This window comes from Lemur catta, chromosome 2, assembly GCF_020740605.2.
Source record: "Lemur catta isolate mLemCat1 chromosome 2, mLemCat1.pri, whole genome shotgun sequence".
NCBI classification, from domain to species: Eukaryota; Metazoa; Chordata; class Mammalia; order Primates; family Lemuridae; genus Lemur; species Lemur catta.
The window spans coordinates 36,074,538-36,095,576 of NC_059129.1; the positions used below are offsets into that span (position 1 = coordinate 36,074,538).

The 21,039-nt window shown below is 55.3% G+C and overlaps 5 non-coding genes and 4 pseudogenes across 5 annotated transcripts; all 9 read right to left on the minus strand.

Annotated features, from left to right (window-relative positions):
• Window positions 1-952: 952 nt before the first annotated feature.
• On the minus strand, window positions 953-1,071 carry LOC123633603. Its single transcript, XR_006733636.1, has one exon. It is a non-coding gene; the product is annotated as a 5S ribosomal RNA (ribosomal RNA).
• A 3,470-nt stretch (window positions 1,072-4,541) lies between these two features.
• On the minus strand, window positions 4,542-4,673 carry LOC123633527 (annotated as a pseudogene).
• Window positions 4,674-5,875: 1,202 nt separating this feature from the next.
• On the minus strand, window positions 5,876-5,994 carry LOC123633614. The gene has a single exon (XR_006733645.1). It is a non-coding gene; the product is annotated as a 5S ribosomal RNA (ribosomal RNA).
• A 3,473-nt stretch (window positions 5,995-9,467) lies between these two features.
• On the minus strand, window positions 9,468-9,599 carry LOC123633529 (annotated as a pseudogene).
• A 1,202-nt stretch (window positions 9,600-10,801) lies between these two features.
• On the minus strand, window positions 10,802-10,920 carry LOC123633625. Its single transcript, XR_006733653.1, has one exon. It is a non-coding gene; the product is annotated as a 5S ribosomal RNA (ribosomal RNA).
• A 3,470-nt stretch (window positions 10,921-14,390) lies between these two features.
• On the minus strand, window positions 14,391-14,522 carry LOC123633530 (annotated as a pseudogene).
• Window positions 14,523-15,725: 1,203 nt separating this feature from the next.
• On the minus strand, window positions 15,726-15,844 carry LOC123633636. Its single transcript, XR_006733664.1, has one exon. It is a non-coding gene; the product is annotated as a 5S ribosomal RNA (ribosomal RNA).
• Window positions 15,845-19,314: 3,470 nt separating this feature from the next.
• LOC123633531 lies at window positions 19,315-19,446 on the minus strand (annotated as a pseudogene).
• A 1,201-nt stretch (window positions 19,447-20,647) lies between these two features.
• On the minus strand, window positions 20,648-20,766 carry LOC123633647. The gene has a single exon (XR_006733675.1). It is a non-coding gene; the product is annotated as a 5S ribosomal RNA (ribosomal RNA).
• Between the last annotated feature and the right edge of the window lie 273 nt (window positions 20,767-21,039).

A 21,039-nucleotide genomic window follows, 5' to 3' on the forward strand; every position in this document is an offset into this window, starting at 1 on the left:
GGGGCGGAGGGCCAGAGCCCGAGAGTGCGCGCGAGAGGGCCCTCCGCCGCCTCGCGCCAGGGCACGGCGGGGAGGGGCTTGCGGGCAGGGCCAGGACAAGGAGGCAGGGCCGTGGCTGCCGCTGGTCCTTCACCCGGAGGTCCTGAAGACGTGCAGTGTCCCCCCCACCGCGCCACCCCACCCCCGTCTGGGGAGGACCGTTCTGCCCCGATTCCCGTCAGGGCCTGCGTGTGGCAGCAGGCCCCGCGCGGGGGCGGGGCCGGGGGCGGGGGGCGGGGGGGGCCAGAGCCGGCTATCCTGTTGCACCGTGGGGTGGGGTTTGGGGTGGGTTGCCACGGGTCGGGGGGCCGGTGGGTCGTTTGGGTTTGGGTGGGAGTGCTCCGCGTGTGTCCTCTCTGCCCGGGTGGCCGGCGACTTGCCCTGTGCGGTGCGCCGGTGTGTCTCTCGGGAGCCCCGGCGGCGGCGAGGAGCCCGCCCGGCGTGAGGCCCGGGCCCGAGGCCCGGGTGTGCGGCGGAGAGGAAGTCCACGGTGGGCTGGGGGTCCGGGGGCCCAGGGCACGGTTTGCCGCCGTGGGCTGTCCCGCGCCGGGTGCAGGGGATGTCCCGGAGTGCGGGGCGGGGCCGGAGAAGAGACCCAGCGGCACTTAGGGATCCCGCCGCCCGGCCCGGCCCCGTGTGGGGCCCAGGGCTGGGGCTCGGCTGCCGGCCGAACGGAAGGGCTGGGACGCTCTGCTGCTGCCGCTGCCGCCGCCGCCGCCGCCGCCGCCGCCGCCGCCGCCTGGCGGTGCTGCTGCAGCGGGGGAGAGGGGAGGAAGGCCCGGGCGGGGGCAGCGGGCCGCGCCGGGGGGCCGGGGGCCGAGCGCGAAAGGGGGGGCGGGCGCGGAGCGCGGGGGGCCCCCCACCCCCCCCCGACCCCCCACGGGCCGGCGGGCGGGACGAAAGAAGAGGCAAAAGCCTACAGCACCCGGTATTCCCAGGCGGTCTCCCATCCAAGTACTAACCAGGCCCGACCCTGCTTAGCTTCCGAGATCAGACGAGATCGGGCGCGTTCAGGGTGGTATGGCCGTAGACGGCGGCGGCCGGCCCCGGACGCCTCAAGAGGCCGAGCTGCTGCGACGTGGCCCTCCGGGCCCAGCGCCCCGACCCCCACCCCCGACACCCCCGCGCCGTCCTGCAGCCCCGTAGCCTTCAAAGCCTTGCTCGGCAGCTGCTACACAGCACAGAAGCAACACTTTGCCGCAGACACATATACAAATCACAGCAAAAATCAAAGACTCAATAGGACATCTCTTCAAAGCACGGAGGACACAAACGGGAGGACAACGTGTGACTTGTCAGATTCTACAGACGGCAGGAGCCCACATGAAGGCTCAGGGAAATATTCCAAAGGAGTGGGACATGGCTCCGAGCTCCCCGGACATGAGCAGACTGGCTTCGGCTGACAGCAGCTCTTAGATTGTCACAGTGGAGCCAGGAAAGTAGAAAGTTCCTTCCTCGCCTTTCCTGCTTGGCGCAGTAGCAAGTAGTCCACGGTGATACGGTGAATGGATACGATTATTCTGTGGCATCACGCAAAGAGCGAATGCTGTGGGTGTCTTTGAGAACTGGGAATTTGGGTGTGAGAGAAAGAGGTGAAATCGATAAAGTATAGAGTAAAAAGCCTCTAATTTCTCAGTTTCCATTTGGATTCTCAGTGTAAGCTCAATGTATTTTTCTTTAGTTTTTTAATCTAATTCTATTTTATTGTTTAGTTTTTAGTTGTTTCCCATGGAAAGTGCTGAGAAATAGGTGCAAACTCAACAGCAGTGCATTTCACCAGCATCTAGGTCGTGGTCTCCACAAACCATTGTTATTAAACGGTCCTAAGACTTACTGGAGACATAGGCTGACTTCAAGTCTGGGGCGGGAAATGGACGCTTCTTATGCTGGGAAGCGTGGATGCTATGACATCCAACAGGACGAGGGTCACGTCAAAAGACACAGGAACCAGAATGAGTAGACTCCCGTTTGCCAAACACAGGACAGTCTGATCACCAGTAAGTATAATAATTGCAAGATATCGAAACACATTAAATATGCTTAAATCCACGATTACACCCCTCACAGCGGCAAAACTGACTCGGGTCACTGTGGACAGCGGTAGGAAACAAAGGGAAATGGTGACAGCCGGGGCCGCCCCCAACTAGTTGGGATGTGTGGACACTCTTTCAAAAGACATCTCAACCCATCACCATGTATGCACTGTATTTGCACTGGATTCAAAGAAACTGAAGTGAGTGTATGTGTCTCAGGGAAACGCAGACATCGAGTACTTGCTGTTATCTCTAATACGGTTAAATGTTTAGATGGAATAATGTGGCTGTGATTACACTGAAAAAGGAAAGAAAGCCTCCACCTTTGATAGAAACATATTGACCCTTTATCGATGGAGGGATATTACTAAGGGGATCATGAACTTAAGGTAGGAGGGGTATAAAAGAAACAAGATCTGGCTGGCCAAGGGTTGGTGATTTCTTGAGTCAGGGTAGTGAGTATGTATTCTACTATTCTGTCTGTTTTTGTTTCTATTTCAAATTTCCCATAATAAAAAGTGTCAAAAGATACCACGAAGAGGGTAAAAAACAAGCCGCAAACAGGACAAGGCATCTGTAGCGCATATACTTGGCAAGATATTACTATTACAGAATATCTATGTGTAATATGCTTCATACGCATTTGGCACTGTATCCTCACTATTAATCAGGGAAATAGGAAATAAACATTGAAGCAAGGTGTAGTTTCAAACTCACCAGATTGAGGAAACTTAAAAAACCGATCGCTGTGTTGGCTGGGAGGAAAACTCTTACCCACACCCTGCTGATACGGGAGGTGAAGTGATAGAACCATTTGGAAAACAATGTAGCATAAATGGATATGAATCCACACTGGCGTCATTCAGGAGCAAGCGTATTCTCTGAGGAGCACGTACCAGAGAGAAGATAGGGCACGTGTGACCAGGAATCGTCTAGGGTAATACTCACGGGAGCCCTGTGTACACGGACCTAGTCAAAGATCGGATAAAGATATTTCAATTGCTTCGTGCAGTGCCATTCTATAGCAGTGCTGATGAACTGCAGCTTCCTGTGTCAGCAAGGAGTATTCCCCAAACAGAAGGTTTCCCCTGGCACACAAGTTACCCAGAATGCATCCACAATGGTTCCACATGTATTATATAAACTGTGAAAATAACAAACTACCTCAATGAGACAGTCCTATAACAGAGAGCAAAAACTTTAAAAGGAAAAGCAAGCAAAATGCTGACAGTCGAGATGGGATTTGTTGGGGAGAAGTGTTTCTTTGGTTGCATGCCTTCAGGAAAAGATACACAGCGGCTTGCGACCTATGAATAAACTCCCAGTTTTATAAGGTGAGTGGTAGAGTTTTGGTACAGTTAACTCGATTTAATCTAATAATAATAATAATTATTATTATTATTATTATTATTATTCTTCAACATGTCCATTTCCCTAATTAAAAGAAAAGGAGAAAGAAACAGATTGTAAGTTTCTAGTTATAAACCCTGTTTAAATTTGATTATTTATTAATTTGGGGGAAATGATTAGTTTGGGGGCTCTGTGTCCATCTATCGAGGAATACAGTATAGCCTCTCCATCGATTTGGGCCATCATTTATGTTTGTTACTAAGTTTTCCATCTAAGTTGGCACGTTTTTCCCGTAGGTGCTGTGTAGATTCTCTGTGACTTTGACTGTGATCCTTTTTAAAAATTGCATTCATTATTGTGTATTTGCTAGGAAATAAGAAATATCGAAACTATCGATTGAACGTTGATTTCATGTAGAGCTGTCTTGCGGGACTCACCTAGGCTTTCTACAGGTCTCCCATGCCTAGGGGCAAACAGTGTATTTTGAGAACCGTAGGAGGTGAGGACAATGAACGAGGTGATTTTTCCTTTCCCACCTATTATTAGTGTTTTCCCTTGTTTTAGTGTGTATTTTAGAGCGTCTGTTGCAGTATTGACCAGAAGAATCTCATTATCAACACCCTGGTCTTGCTCGTGACTTTCCAAAGAATGTTTTTACTTCTGAATCCTTAAGACTATTTTCTAAGGATTTAGACTTTTGAAAAGAGTTTCCAGATGTCTTCTCTTCTGGATTCTTAAATTATTTTATCGTGAACGAATGGCCAACTGTTCAGATTCTATTCTTCTGCATATATGGATAGGATCAAATTTCTCCTCTCATAGGGTAACGTGGTCGTCTACTTGGACAACCTTAGAATTTGTCCTGAATTCAGAGCCGGTCCGTCAGAAGTTCCGGAGGCCCGGACCTGCGGCAGGTGTCTGAGGGGCGACAGCCTCGGGGACTGAGCCTCCACATGTCAAACCTGACCCTCTCTCCAGGGGCCACGGGACAGGGTCCGGGCCGGCCGGGGGCGGGAGCCGGGGCGGGCGCGGAGGGCGGAGGGGCCCCGGGCCACCCCACCCCACCCCACCCCCGTTTCCAGCCCAGGGGGGTGGGACAGAAAAAGAGGCACAGCAAAAAGCCTAGGGCACCCGGTATTCCCAGGCGGTCTCCCATGCAAGTACTAACCGGGCCCGACCCTGCTTAGCTCCCGAGATCAGAGGGAATCGGGCGGGCGGGCGCGTTGCGTTCGGGGTGGTATGGCCACAGAGGCCGGCGGCCGCCCCCGGACGCCTCAAGAGGCCGAGCTGCTGCTACGCGTCCCTCCCTGCCCAGTCGGGTCCCTCCCGCCGCCCTGGCCCTTCGCTAGCCCACCTGCCCCTATGGGGGGGCGGGCGCAGGCGGAGCCTGACGGGTCTCGCGCGCACCCCCCTGCCCCACCCGAACCGCGGACGCACCGCCGTCGCACATCCCAAGGAGCAGACCCACGGGCACGCGCGCAGGGACAGACTTCCACGCGTGGGGGCGGAGGGCCAGAGCCCGAGAGTGCGCGCGAGAGGGCCCTCCGCCGCCTCGCGCCAGGGCACGGCGGGGAGGGGCTTGCGGGCAGGGCCAGGACAAGGAGGCAGGGCCGTGGCTGCCGCTGGTCCTTCACCCGGAGGTCCTGAAGACGTGCAGTGTCCCCCCCACCGCGCCACCCCACCCCCGTCTGGGGAGGACCGTTCTGCCCCGATTCCCGTCAGGGCCTGCGTGTGGCAGCAGGCCCCGCGCGGGGGCGGGGCCGGGGGCGGGGGGCGGGGGGGCCAGAGCCGGCTATCCTGTTGCACCGTGGGGTGGGGTTTGGGGTGGGTTGCCACGGGTCGGGGGGCCGGTGGGTCGTTTGGGTTTGGGTGGGAGTGCTCCGCGTGTGTCCTCTCTGCCCGGGTGGCCGGCGACTTGCCCTGTGCGGTGCGCCGGTGTGTCTCTCGGGAGCCCCGGCGGCGGCGAGGAGCCCGCCCGGCGTGAGGCCCGGGCCCGAGGCCCGGGTGTGCGGCGGAGAGGAAGTCCACGGTGGGCTGGGGGTCCGGGGGCCCAGGGCACGGTTTGCCGCCGTGGGCTGTCCCGCGCCGGGTGCAGGGGATGTCCCGGAGTGCGGGGCGGGGCCGGAGAAGAGACCCAGCGGCACTTAGGGATCCCGCCGCCCGGCCCGGCCCCGTGTGGGGCCCAGGGCTGGGGCTCGGCTGCCGGCCGAACGGAAGGGCTGGGACGCTCTGCTGCTGCCGCTGCCGCCGCCGCCGCCGCCGCCGCCGCCGCCGCCGCCTGGCGGTGCTGCTGCAGCGGGGGAGAGGGGAGGAAGGCCCGGGCGGGGGCAGCGGGCCGCGCCGGGGGGCCGGGGGCCGAGCGCGAAAGGGGGGGCGGGCGCGGAGCGCGGGGGGCCCCCCACCCCCCCCCCGACCCCCCACGGGCCGGCGGGCGGGACGAAAGAAGAGGCAAAAGCCTACAGCACCCGGTATTCCCAGGCGGTCTCCCATCCAAGTACTAACCAGGCCCGACCCTGCTTAGCTTCCGAGATCAGACGAGATCGGGCGCGTTCAGGGTGGTATGGCCGTAGACGGCGGCGGCCGGCCCCGGACGCCTCAAGAGGCCGAGCTGCTGCGACGTGGCCCTCCGGGCCCAGCGCCCCGACCCCCACCCCCGACACCCCCGCGCCGTCCTGCAGCCCCGTAGCCTTCAAAGCCTTGCTCGGCAGCTGCTACACAGCACAGAAGCAACACTTTGCCGCAGACACATATACAAATCACAGCAAAAATCAAAGACTCAATAGGACATCTCTTCAAAGCACGGAGGACACAAACGGGAGGACAACGTGTGACTTGTCAGATTCTACAGACGGCAGGAGCCCACATGAAGGCTCAGGGAAATATTCCAAAGGAGTGGGACATGGCTCCGAGCTCCCCGGACATGAGCAGACTGGCTTCGGCTGACAGCAGCTCTTAGATTGTCACAGTGGAGCCAGGAAAGTAGAAAGTTCCTTCCTCGCCTTTCCTGCTTGGCGCAGTAGCAAGTAGTCCACGGTGATACGGTGAATGGATACGATTATTCTGTGGCATCACGCAAAGAGCGAATGCTGTGGGTGTCTTTGAGAACTGGGAATTTGGGTGTGAGAGAAAGAGGTGAAATCGATAAAGTATAGAGTAAAAAGCCTCTAATTTCTCAGTTTCCATTTGGATTCTCAGTGTAAGCTCAATGTATTTTTCTTTAGTTTTTTAATCTAATTCTATTTTATTGTTTAGTTTTTAGTTGTTTCCCATGGAAAGTGCTGAGAAATAGGTGCAAACTCAACAGCAGTGCATTTCACCAGCATCTAGGTCGTGGTCTCCACAAACCATTGTTATTAAACGGTCCTAAGACTTACTGGAGACATAGGCTGACTTCAAGTCTGGGGCGGGAAATGGACGCTTCTTATGCTGGGAAGCGTGGATGCTATGACATCCAACAGGACGAGGGTCACGTCAAAAGACACAGGAACCAGAATGAGTAGACTCCCGTTTGCCAAACACAGGACAGTCTGATCACCAGTAAGTATAATAATTGCAAGATATCGAAACACATTAAATATGCTTAAATCCACGATTACACCCCTCACAGCGGCAAAACTGACTCGGGTCACTGTGGACAGCGGTAGGAAACAAAGGGAAATGGTGACAGCCGGGGCCGCCCCCAACTAGTTGGGATGTGTGGACACTCTTTCAAAAGACATCTCAACCCATCACCATGTATGCACTGTATTTGCACTGGATTCAAAGAAACTGAAGTGAGTGTATGTGTCTCAGGGAAACGCAGACATCGAGTACTTGCTGTTATCTCTAATACGGTTAAATGTTTAGATGGAATAATGTGGCTGTGATTACACTGAAAAAGGAAAGAAAGCCTCCACCTTTGATAGAAACATATTGACCCTTTATCGATGGAGGGATATTACTAAGGGGATCATGAACTTAAGGTAGGAGGGGTATAAAAGAAACAAGATCTGGCTGGCCAAGGGTTGGTGATTTCTTGAGTCAGGGTAGTGAGTATGTATTCTACTATTCTGTCTGTTTTTGTTTCTATTTCAAATTTCCCATAATAAAAAGTGTCAAAAGATACCACGAAGAGGGTAAAAAACAAGCCGCAAACAGGACAAGGCATCTGTAGCGCATATACTTGGCAAGATATTACTATTACAGAATATCTATGTGTAATATGCTTCATACGCATTTGGCACTGTATCCTCACTATTAATCAGGGAAATAGGAAATAAACATTGAAGCAAGGTGTAGTTTCAAACTCACCAGATTGAGGAAACTTAAAAAACCGATCGCTGTGTTGGCTGGGAGGAAAACTCTTACCCACACCCTGCTGATACGGGAGGTGAAGTGATAGAACCATTTGGAAAACAATGTAGCATAAATGGATATGAATCCACACTGGCGTCATTCAGGAGCAAGCGTATTCTCTGAGGAGCACGTACCAGAGAGAAGATAGGGCACGTGTGACCAGGAATCGTCTAGGGTAATACTCACGGGAGCCCTGTGTACACGGACCTAGTCAAAGATCGGATAAAGATATTTCGATTGCTTCGTGCAGTGCCATTCTATAGCAGTGCTGATGAACTGCAGCTTCCTGTGTCAGCAAGGAGTATTCCCCAAACAGAAGGTTTCCCCTGGCACACAAGTTACCCAGAATGCATCCACAATGGTTCCACATGTATTATATAAACTGTGAAAATAACAAACTACCTCAATGAGACAGTCCTATAACAGAGAGCAAAAACTTTAAAAGGAAAAGCAAGCAAAATGCTGACAGTCGAGATGGGATTTGTTGGGGAGAAGTGTTTCTTTGGTTGCATGCCTTCAGGAAAAGATACACAGCGGCTTGCGACCTATGAATAAACTCCCAGTTTTATAAGGTGAGTGGTAGAGTTTTGGTACAGTTAACTCGATTTAATCTAATAATAATAATTATTATTATTATTATTATTATTATTATTATTCTTCAACATGTCCATTTCCCTAATTAAAAGAAAAGGAGAAAGAAACAGATTGTAAGTTTCTAGTTATAAACCCTGTTTAAATTTGATTATTTATTAATTTGGGGGAAATGATTAGTTTGGGGGCTCTGTGTCCATCTATCGAGGAATACAGTATAGCCTCTCCATCGATTTGGGCCATCATTTATGTTTGTTACTAAGTTTTCCATCTAAGTTGGCACGTTTTTCCCGTAGGTGCTGTGTAGATTCTCTGTGACTTTGACTGTGATCCTTTTTAAAAATTGCATTCATTATTGTGTATTTGCTAGGAAATAAGAAATATCGAAACTATCGATTGAACGTTGATTTCATGTAGAGCTGTCTTGCGGGACTCACCTAGGCTTTCTACAGGTCTCCCATGCCTAGGGGCAAACAGTGTATTTTGAGAACCGTAGGAGGTGAGGACAATGAACGAGGTGATTTTTCCTTTCCCACCTATTATTAGTGTTTTCCCTTGTTTTAGTGTGTATTTTAGAGCGTCTGTTGCAGTATTGACCAGAAGAATCTCATTATCAACACCCTGGTCTTGCTCGTGACTTTCCAAAGAATGTTTTTACTTCTGAATCCTTAAGACTATTTTCTAAGGATTTAGACTTTTGAAAAGAGTTTCCAGATGTCTTCTCTTCTGGATTCTTAAATTATTTTATCGTGAACGAATGGCCAACTGTTCAGATTCTATTCTTCTGCATATATGGATAGGATCAAATTTCTCCTCTCATAGGGTAACGTGGTCGTCTACTTGGACAACCTTAGAATTTGTCCTGAATTCAGAGCCGGTCCGTCAGAAGTTCCGGAGGCCCGGACCTGCGGCAGGTGTCTGAGGGGCGACAGCCTCGGGGACTGAGCCTCCACATGTCAAACCTGACCCTCTCTCCAGGGGCCACGGGACAGGGTCCGGGCCGGCCGGGGGCGGGAGCCGGGGCGGGCGCGGAGGGCGGAGGGGCCCCGGGCCACCCCACCCCACCCCACCCCCGTTTCCAGCCCAGGGGGGTGGGACAGAAAAAGAGGCACAGCAAAAAGCCTAGGGCACCCGGTATTCCCAGGCGGTCTCCCATGCAAGTACTAACCGGGCCCGACCCTGCTTAGCTCCCGAGATCAGAGGGAATCGGGCGGGCGGGCGCGTTGCGTTCGGGGTGGTATGGCCACAGAGGCCGGCGGCCGCCCCCGGACGCCTCAAGAGGCCGAGCTGCTGCTACGCGTCCCTCCCTGCCCAGTCGGGTCCCTCCCGCCGCCCTGGCCCTTCGCTAGCCCACCTGCCCCTATGGGGGGGCGGGCGCAGGCGGAGCCTGACGGGTCTCGCGCGCACCCCCCTGCCCCACCCGAACCGCGGACGCACCGCCGTCGCACATCCCAAGGAGCAGACCCACGGGCACGCGCGCAGGGACAGACTTCCACGCGTGGGGGCGGAGGGCCAGAGCCCGAGAGTGCGCGCGAGAGGGCCCTCCGCCGCCTCGCGCCAGGGCACGGCGGGGAGGGGCTTGCGGGCAGGGCCAGGACAAGGAGGCAGGGCCGTGGCTGCCGCTGGTCCTTCACCCGGAGGTCCTGAAGACGTGCAGTGTCCCCCCCACCGCGCCACCCCACCCCCGTCTGGGGAGGACCGTTCTGCCCCGATTCCCGTCAGGGCCTGCGTGTGGCAGCAGGCCCCGCGCGGGGGCGGGGCCGGGGGCGGGGGGCGGGGGGGCCAGAGCCGGCTATCCTGTTGCACCGTGGGGTGGGGTTTGGGGTGGGTTGCCACGGGTCGGGGGGCCGGTGGGTCGTTTGGGTTTGGGTGGGAGTGCTCCGCGTGTGTCCTCTCTGCCCGGGTGGCCGGCGACTTGCCCTGTGCGGTGCGCCGGTGTGTCTCTCGGGAGCCCCGGCGGCGGCGAGGAGCCCGCCCGGCGTGAGGCCCGGGCCCGAGGCCCGGGTGTGCGGCGGAGAGGAAGTCCACGGTGGGCTGGGGGTCCGGGGGCCCAGGGCACGGTTTGCCGCCGTGGGCTGTCCCGCGCCGGGTGCAGGGGATGTCCCGGAGTGCGGGGCGGGGCCGGAGAAGAGACCCAGCGGCACTTAGGGATCCCGCCGCCCGGCCCGGCCCCGTGTGGGGCCCAGGGCTGGGGCTCGGCTGCCGGCCGAACGGAAGGGCTGGGACGCTCTGCTGCTGCCGCTGCCGCCGCCGCCGCCGCCGCCGCCGCCGCCGCCGCCTGGCGGTGCTGCTGCAGCGGGGGAGAGGGGAGGAAGGCCCGGGCGGGGGCAGCGGGCCGCGCCGGGGGGCCGGGGGCCGAGCGCGAAAGGGGGGGCGGGCGCGGAGCGCGGGGGGCCCCCCACCCCCCCCCCGACCCCCCACGGGCCGGCGGGCGGGACGAAAGAAGAGGCAAAAGCCTACAGCACCCGGTATTCCCAGGCGGTCTCCCATCCAAGTACTAACCAGGCCCGACCCTGCTTAGCTTCCGAGATCAGACGAGATCGGGCGCGTTCAGGGTGGTATGGCCGTAGACGGCGGCGGCCGGCCCCGGACGCCTCAAGAGGCCGAGCTGCTGCGACGTGGCCCTCCGGGCCCAGCGCCCCGACCCCCACCCCCGACACCCCCCGCGCCGTCCTGCAGCCCCGTAGCCTTCAAAGCCTTGCTCGGCAGCTGCTACACAGCACAGAAGCAACACTTTGCCGCAGACACATATACAAATCACAGCAAAAATCAAAGACTCAATAGGACATCTCTTCAAAGCACGGAGGACACAAACGGGAGGACAACGTGTGACTTGTCAGATTCTACAGACGGCAGGAGCCCACATGAAGGCTCAGGGAAATATTCCAAAGGAGTGGGACATGGCTCCGAGCTCCCCGGACATGAGCAGACTGGCTTCGGCTGACAGCAGCTCTTAGATTGTCACAGTGGAGCCAGGAAAGTAGAAAGTTCCTTCCTCGCCTTTCCTGCTTGGCGCAGTAGCAAGTAGTCCACGGTGATACGGTGAATGGATACGATTATTCTGTGGCATCACGCAAAGAGCGAATGCTGTGGGTGTCTTTGAGAACTGGGAATTTGGGTGTGAGAGAAAGAGGTGAAATCGATAAAGTATAGAGTAAAAAGCCTCTAATTTCTCAGTTTCCATTTGGATTCTCAGTGTAAGCTCAATGTATTTTTCTTTAGTTTTTTAATCTAATTCTATTTTATTGTTTAGTTTTTAGTTGTTTCCCATGGAAAGTGCTGAGAAATAGGTGCAAACTCAACAGCAGTGCATTTCACCAGCATCTAGGTCGTGGTCTCCACAAACCATTGTTATTAAACGGTCCTAAGACTTACTGGAGACATAGGCTGACTTCAAGTCTGGGGCGGGAAATGGACGCTTCTTATGCTGGGAAGCGTGGATGCTATGACATCCAACAGGACGAGGGTCACGTCAAAAGACACAGGAACCAGAATGAGTAGACTCCCGTTTGCCAAACACAGGACAGTCTGATCACCAGTAAGTATAATAATTGCAAGATATCGAAACACATTAAATATGCTTAAATCCACGATTACACCCCTCACAGCGGCAAAACTGACTCGGGTCACTGTGGACAGCGGTAGGAAACAAAGGGAAATGGTGACAGCCGGGGCCGCCCCCAACTAGTTGGGATGTGTGGACACTCTTTCAAAAGACATCTCAACCCATCACCATGTATGCACTGTATTTGCACTGGATTCAAAGAAACTGAAGTGAGTGTATGTGTCTCAGGGAAACGCAGACATCGAGTACTTGCTGTTATCTCTAATACGGTTAAATGTTTAGATGGAATAATGTGGCTGTGATTACACTGAAAAAGGAAAGAAAGCCTCCACCTTTGATAGAAACATATTGCCCTTTATCGATGGAGGGATATTACTAAGGGGATCATGAACTTAAGGTAGGAGGGGTATAAAAGAAACAAGATCTGGCTGGCCAAGGGTTGGTGATTTCTTGAGTCAGGGTAGTGAGTATGTATTCTACTATTCTGTCTGTTTTTGTTTCTATTTCAAATTTCCCATAATAAAAAGTGTCAAAAGATACCACGAAGAGGGTAAAAAACAAGCCGCAAACAGGACAAGGCATCTGTAGCGCATATACTTGGCAAGATATTACTATTACAGAATATCTATGTGTAATATGCTTCATACGCATTTGGCACTGTATCCTCACTATTAATCAGGGAAATAGGAAATAAACATTGAAGCAAGGTGTAGTTTCAAACTCACCAGATTGAGGAAACTTAAAAAACCGATCGCTGTGTTGGCTGGGAGGAAAACTCTTACCCACACCCTGCTGATACGGGAGGTGAAGTGATAGAACCATTTGGAAAACAATGTAGCATAAATGGATATGAATCCACACTGGCGTCATTCAGGAGCAAGCGTATTCTCTGAGGAGCACGTACCAGAGAGAAGATAGGGCACGTGTGACCAGGAATCGTCTAGGGTAATACTCACGGGAGCCCTGTGTACACGGACCTAGTCAAAGATCGGATAAAGATATTTCAATTGCTTCGTGCAGTGCCATTCTATAGCAGTGCTGATGAACTGCAGCTTCCTGTGTCAGCAAGGAGTATTCCCCAAACAGAAGGTTTCCCCTGGCACACAAGTTACCCAGAATGCATCCACAATGGTTCCACATGTATTATATAAACTGTGAAAATAACAAACTACCTCAATGAGACAGTCCTATAACAGAGAGCAAAAACTTTAAAAGGAAAAGCAAGCAAAATGCTGACAGTCGAGATGGGATTTGTTGGGGAGAAGTGTTTCTTTGGTTGCATGCCTTCAGGAAAAGATACACAGCGGCTTGCGACCTATGAATAAACTCCCAGTTTTATAAGGTGAGTGGTAGAGTTTTGGTACAGTTAACTCGATTTAATCTAATAATAATAATAATTATTATTATTATTATTATTATTATTCTTCAACATGTCCATTTCCCTAATTAAAAGAAAAGGAGAAAGAAACAGATTGTAAGTTTCTAGTTATAAACCCTGTTTAAATTTGATTATTTATTAATTTGGGGGAAATGATTAGTTTGGGGGCTCTGTGTCCATCTATCGAGGAATACAGTATAGCCTCTCCATCGATTTGGGCCATCATTTATGTTTGTTACTAAGTTTTCCATCTAAGTTGGCACGTTTTTCCCGTAGGTGCTGTGTAGATTCTCTGTGACTTTGACTGTGATCCTTTTTAAAAATTGCATTCATTATTGTGTATTTGCTAGGAAATAAGAAATATCGAAACTATCGATTGAACGTTGATTTCATGTAGAGCTGTCTTGCGGGACTCACCTAGGCTTTCTACAGGTCTCCCATGCCTAGGGGCAAACAGTGTATTTTGAGAACCGTAGGAGGTGAGGACAATGAACGAGGTGATTTTTCCTTTCCCACCTATTATTAGTGTTTTCCCTTGTTTTAGTGTGTATTTTAGAGCGTCTGTTGCAGTATTGACCAGAAGAATCTCATTATCAACACCCTGGTCTTGCTCGTGACTTTCCAAAGAATGTTTTTACTTCTGAATCCTTAAGACTATTTTCTAAGGATTTAGACTTTTGAAAAGAGTTTCCAGATGTCTTCTCTTCTGGATTCTTAAATTATTTTATCGTGAACGAATGGCCAACTGTTCAGATTCTATTCTTCTGCATATATGGATAGGATCAAATTTCTCCTCTCATAGGGTAACGTGGTCGTCTACTTGGACAACCTTAGAATTTGTCCTGAATTCAGAGCCGGTCCGTCAGAAGTTCCGGAGGCCCGGACCTGCGGCAGGTGTCTGAGGGGCGACAGCCTCGGGGACTGAGCCTCCACATGTCAAACCTGACCCTCTCTCCAGGGGCCACGGGACAGGGTCCGGGCCGGCCGGGGGCGGGAGCCGGGGCGGGCGCGGAGGGCGGAGGGGCCCCGGGCCACCCCACCCCACCCCACCCCCGTTTCCAGCCCAGGGGGGTGGGACAGAAAAAGAGGCACAGCAAAAAGCCTAGGGCACCCGGTATTCCCAGGCGGTCTCCCATGCAAGTACTAACCGGGCCCGACCCTGCTTAGCTCCCGAGATCAGAGGGAATCGGGCGGGCGGGCGCGTTGCGTTCGGGGTGGTATGGCCACAGAGGCCGGCGGCCGCCCCCGGACGCCTCAAGAGGCCGAGCTGCTGCTACGCGTCCCTCCCTGCCCAGTCGGGTCCCTCCCGCCGCCCTGGCCCTTCGCTAGCCCACCTGCCCCTATGGGGGGGCGGGCGCAGGCGGAGCCTGACGGGTCTCGCGCGCACCCCCCTGCCCCACCCGAACCGCGGACGCACCGCCGTCGCACATCCCAAGGAGCAGACCCACGGGCACGCGCGCAGGGACAGACTTCCACGCGTGGGGGCGGAGGGCCAGAGCCCGAGAGTGCGCGCGAGAGGGCCCTCCGCCGCCTCGCGCCAGGGCACGGCGGGGAGGGGCTTGCGGGCAGGGCCAGGACAAGGAGGCAGGGCCGTGGCTGCCGCTGGTCCTTCACCCGGAGGTCCTGAAGACGTGCAGTGTCCCCCCCACCGCGCCACCCCACCCCCGTCTGGGGAGGACCGTTCTGCCCCGATTCCCGTCAGGGCCTGCGTGTGGCAGCAGGCCCCGCGCGGGGGCGGGGCCGGGGGCGGGGGGCGGGGGGGCCAGAGCCGGCTATCCTGTTGCACCGTGGGGTGGGGTTTGGGGTGGGTTGCCACGGGTCGGGGGGCCGGTGGGTCGTTTGGGTTTGGGTGGGAGTGCTCCGCGTGTGTCCTCTCTGCCCGGGTGGCCGGCGACTTGCCCTGTGCGGTGCGCCGGTGTGTCTCTCGGGAGCCCCGGCGGCGGCGAGGAGCCCGCCCGGCGTGAGGCCCGGGCCCGAGGCCCGGGTGTGCGGCGGAGAGGAAGTCCACGGTGGGCTGGGGGTCCGGGGGCCCAGGGCACGGTTTGCCGCCGTGGGCTGTCCCGCGCCGGGTGCAGGGGATGTCCCGGAGTGCGGGGCGGGGCCGGAGAAGAGACCCAGCGGCACTTAGGGATCCCGCCGCCCGGCCCGGCCCCGTGTGGGGCCCAGGGCTGGGGCTCGGCTGCCGGCCGAACGGAAGGGCTGGGACGCTCTGCTGCTGCCGCTGCCGCCGCCGCCGCCGCCGCCGCCGCCGCCGCCGCCTGGCGGTGCTGCTGCAGCGGGGGAGAGGGGAGGAAGGCCCGGGCGGGGGCAGCGGGCCGCGCCGGGGGGCCGGGGGCCGAGCGCGAAAGGGGGGGCGGGCGCGGAGCGCGGGGGGCCCCCCACCCCCCCCCCCGACCCCCCACGGGCCGGCGGGCGGGACAAAAGAAGAGGCAAAAGCCTACAGCACCCGGTATTCCCAGGCGGTCTCCCATCCAAGTACTAACCAGGCCCGACCCTGCTTAGCTTCCGAGATCAGACGAGATCGGGCGCGTTCAGGGTGGTATGGCCGTAGACGGCGGCGGCCGGCCCCGGACGCCTCAAGAGGCCGAGCTGCTGCGACGTGGCCCTCCGGGCCCAGCGCCCCGACCCCCACCCCCGACACCCCCGCGCCGTCCTGCAGCCCCGTAGCCTTCAAAGCCTTGCTCGGCAGCTGCTACACAGCACAGAAGCAACACTTTGCCGCAGACACATATACAAATCACAGCAAAAATCAAAGACTCAATAGGACATCTCTTCAAAGCACGGAGGACACAAACGGGAGGACAACGTGTGACTTGTCAGATTCTACAGACGGCAGGAGCCCACATGAAGGCTCAGGGAAATATTCCAAAGGAGTGGGACATGGCTCCGAGCTCCCCGGACATGAGCAGACTGGCTTCGGCTGACAGCAGCTCTTAGATTGTCACAGTGGAGCCAGGAAAGTAGAAAGTTCCTTCCTCGCCTTTCCTGCTTGGCGCAGTAGCAAGTAGTCCACGGTGATACGGTGAATGGATACGATTATTCTGTGGCATCACGCAAAGAGCGAATGCTGTGGGTGTCTTTGAGAACTGGGAATTTGGGTGTGAGAGAAAGAGGTGAAATCGATAAAGTATAGAGTAAAAAGCCTCTAATTTCTCAGTTTCCATTTGGATTCTCAGTGTAAGCTCAATGTATTTTTCTTTAGTTTTTTAATCTAATTCTATTTTATTGTTTAGTTTTTAGTTGTTTCCCATGGAAAGTGCTGAGAAATAGGTGCAAACTCAACAGCAGTGCATTTCACCAGCATCTAGGTCGTGGTCTCCACAAACCATTGTTATTAAACGGTCCTAAGACTTACTGGAGACATAGGCTGACTTCAAGTCTGGGGCGGGAAATGGACGCTTCTTATGCTGGGAAGCGTGGATGCTATGACATCCAACAGGACGAGGGTCACGTCAAAAGACACAGGAACCAGAATGAGTAGACTCCCGTTTGCCAAACACAGGACAGTCTGATCACCAGTAAGTATAATAATTGCAAGATATCGAAACACATTAAATATGCTTAAATCCACGATTACACCCCTCACAGCGGCAAAACTGACTCGGGTCACTGTGGACAGCGGTAGGAAACAAAGGGAAATGGTGACAGCCGGGGCCGCCCCCAACTAGTTGGGATGTGTGGACACTCTTTCAAAAGACATCTCAACCCATCACCATGTATGCACTGTATTTGCACTGGATTCAAAGAAACTGAAGTGAGTGTATGTGTCTCAGGGAAACGCAGACATCGAGTACTTGCTGTTATCTCTAATACGGTTAAATGTTTAGATGGAATAATGTGGCTGTGATTACACTGAAAAAGGAAAGAAAGCCTCCACCTTTGATAGAAACATATTGACCCTTTATCGATGGAGGGATATTACTAAGGGGATCATGAACTTAAGGTAGGAGGGGTATAAAAGAAACAAGATCTGGCTGGCCAAGGGTTGGTGATTTCTTGAGTCAGGGTAGTGAGTATGTATTCTACTATTCTGTCTGTTTTTGTTTCTATTTCAAATTTCCCATAATAAAAAGTGTCAAAAGATACCACGAAGAGGGTAAAAAACAAGCCGCAAACAGGACAAGGCATCTGTAGCGCATATACTTGGCAAGATATTACTATTACAGAATATCTATGTGTAATATGCTTCATACGCATTTGGCACTGTATCCTCACTATTAATCAGGGAAATAGGAAATAAACATTGAAGCAAGGTGTAGTTTCAAACTCACCAGATTGAGGAAACTTAAAAAACCGATCGCTGTGTTGGCTGGGAGGAAAACTCTTACCCACACCCTGCTGATACGGGAGGTGAAGTGATAGAACCATTTGGAAAACAATGTAGCATAAATGGATATGAATCCACACTGGCGTCATTCAGGAGCAAGCGTATTCTCTGAGGAGCACGTACCAGAGAGAAGATAGGGCACGTGTGACCAGGAATCGTCTAGGGTAATACTCACGGGAGCCCTGTGTACACGGACCTAGTCAAAGATCGGATAAAGATATTTCGATTGCTTCGTGCAGTGCCATTCTATAGCAGTGCTGATGAACTGCAGCTTCCTGTGTCAGCAAGGAGTATTCCCCAAACAGAAGGTTTCCCCTGGCACACAAGTTACCCAGAATGCATCCACAATGGTTCCACATGTATTATATAAACTGTGAAAATAACAAACTACCTCAATGAGACAGTCCTATAACAGAGAGCAAAAACTTTAAAAGGAAAAGCAAGCAAAATGCTGACAGTCGAGATGGGATTTGTTGGGGAGAAGTGTTTCTTTGGTTGCATGCCTTCAGGAAAAGATACACAGCGGCTTGCGACCTATGAATAAACTCCCAGTTTTATAAGGTGAGTGGTAGAGTTTTGGTACAGTTAACTCGATTTAATCTAATAATAATAATAATAATAATTATTATTATTATTATTATTCTTCAACATGTCCATTTCCCTAATTAAAAGAAAAGGAGAAAGAAACAGATTGTAAGTTTCTAGTTATAAACCCTGTTTAAATTTGATTATTTATTAATTTGGGGGAAATGATTAGTTTGGGGGCTCTGTGTCCATCTATCGAGGAATACAGTATAGCCTCTCCATCGATTTGGGCCATCATTTATGTTTGTTACTAAGTTTTCCATCTAAGTTGGCACGTTTTTCCCGTAGGTGCTGTGTAGATTCTCTGTGACTTTGACTGTGATCCTTTTTAAAAATTGCATTCATTATTGTGTATTTGCTAGGAAATAAGAAATATCGAAACTATCGATTGAACGTTGATTTCATGTAGAGCTGTCTTGCGGGACTCACCTAGGCTTTCTACAGGTCTCCCATGCCTAGGGGCAAACAGTGTATTTTGAGAACCGTAGGAGGTGAGGACAATGAACGAGGTGATTTTTCCTTTCCCACCTATTATTAGTGTTTTCCCTTGTTTTAGTGTGTATTTTAGAGCGTCTGTTGCAGTATTGACCAGAAGAATCTCATTATCAACACCCTGGTCTTGCTCGTGACTTTCCAAAGAATGTTTTTACTTCTGAATCCTTAAGACTATTTTCTAAGGATTTAGACTTTTGAAAAGAGTTTCCAGATGTCTTCTCTTCTGGATTCTTAAATTATTTTATCGTGAACGAATGGCCAACTGTTCAGATTCTATTCTTCTGCATATATGGATAGGATCAAATTTCTCCTCTCATAGGGTAACGTGGTCGTCTACTTGGACAACCTTAGAATTTGTCCTGAATTCAGAGCCGGTCCGTCAGAAGTTCCGGAGGCCCGGACCTGCGGCAGGTGTCTGAGGGGCGACAGCCTCGGGGACTGAGCCTCCACATGTCAAACCTGACCCTCTCTCCAGGGGCCACGGGACAGGGTCCGGGCCGGCCGGGGGCGGGAGCCGGGGCGGGCGCGGAGGGCGGAGGGGCCCCGGGCCACCCCACCCCACCCCACCCCCGTTTCCAGCCCAGGGGGGTGGGACAGAAAAAGAGGCACAGCAAAAAGCCTAGGGCACCCGGTATTCCCAGGCGGTCTCCCATGCAAGTACTAACCGGGCCCGACCCTGCTTAGCTCCCGAGATCAGAGGGAATCGGGCGGGCGGGCGCGTTGCGTTCGGGGTGGTATGGCCACAGAGGCCGGCGGCCGCCCCCGGACGCCTCAAGAGGCCGAGCTGCTGCTACGCGTCCCTCCCTGCCCAGTCGGGTCCCTCCCGCCGCCCTGGCCCTTCGCTAGCCCACCTGCCCCTATGGGGGGGCGGGCGCAGGCGGAGCCTGACGGGTCTCGCGCGCACCCCCCTGCCCCACCCGAACCGCGGAGGCACCGCCGTCGCACATCCCAAGGAGCAGACCCACGGGCACGCGCGCAGGGACAGACTTCCACGCGTGGGGGCGGAGGGCCAGAGCCCGAGAGTGCGCGCGAGAGGGCCCTCCGCCGCCTCGCGCCAGGGCACGGCGGGGAGGGGCTTGCGGGCAGGGCCAGGACAAGGAGGCAGGGCCGTGGCTGCCGCTGGTCCTTCACCCGGAGGTCCTGAAGACGTGCAGTGTCCCCCCCACCGCGCCACCCCACCCCCGTCTGGGGAGGACCGTTCTGCCCCGATTCCCGTCAGGGCCTGCGTGTGGCAGCAGGCCCCGCGCGGGGGCGGGGCCGGGGGCGGGGGGCGGGGGGGCCAGAGCCGGCTATCCTGTTGCACCGTGGGGTGGGGTTTGGGGTGGGTTGCCACGGGTCGGGGGGCCGGTGGGTCGTTTGGGTTTGGGTGGGAGTGCTCCGCGTGTGTCCTCTCTGCCCGGGTGGCCGGCGACTTGCCCTGTGCGGTGCGCCGGTGTGTCTCTCGGGAGCCCCGGCGGCGGCGAGGAGCCCGCCCGGCGTGAGGCCCGGGCCCGAGGCCCGGGTGTGCGGCGGAGAGGAAGTCCACGGTGGGCTGGGGGTCCGGGGGCCCAGGGCACGGTTTGCCGCCGTGGGCTGTCCCGCGCCGGGTGCAGGGGATGTCCCGGAGTGCGGGGCGGGGCCGGAGAAGAGACCCAGCGGCACTTAGGGATCCCGCCGCCCGGCCCGGCCCCGTGTGGGGCCCAGGGCTGGGGCTCGGCTGCCGGCCGAACGGAAGGGCTGGGACGCTCTGCTGCTGCCGCTGCCGCCGCCGCCGCCGCCGCCGCCGCCGCCGCCGCCTGGCGGTGCTGCTGCAGCGGGGGAGAGGGGAGGAAGGCCCGGGCGGGGGCAGCGGGCCGCGCCGGGGGGCCGGGGGCCGAGCGCGAAAGGGGGGGCGGGCGCGGAGCGCGGGGGGCCCCCCACCCCCCCCCGACCCCCCACGGGCCGGCGGGCGGGACAAAAGAAGAGGCAAAAGCCTACAGCACCCGGTATTCCCAGGCGGTCTCCCATCCAAGTACTAACCAGGCCCGACCCTGCTTAGCTTCCGAGATCAGACGAGATCGGGCGCGTTCAGGGTGGTATGGCCGTAGACGGCGGCGGCCGGCCCCGGACGCCTCAAGAGGCCGAGCTGCTGCGACGTGGCCCTCCGGGCCCAGCGCCCCGACCCCCACCCCCGACACCCCCGCGCCGTCCTGCAGCCCCGTAGCCTTCAAAGCCTTGCTCGGCAGCTGCTACACAGCACAGAAGCAACACTTTGCCGCAGACACATATACAAATCACAGCAAAAATCAAAGACTCAATAGGACATCTCTTCAAAGCACGGAGGACACAAACGGGAGGACAACGTGTGACTTGTCAGATTCTA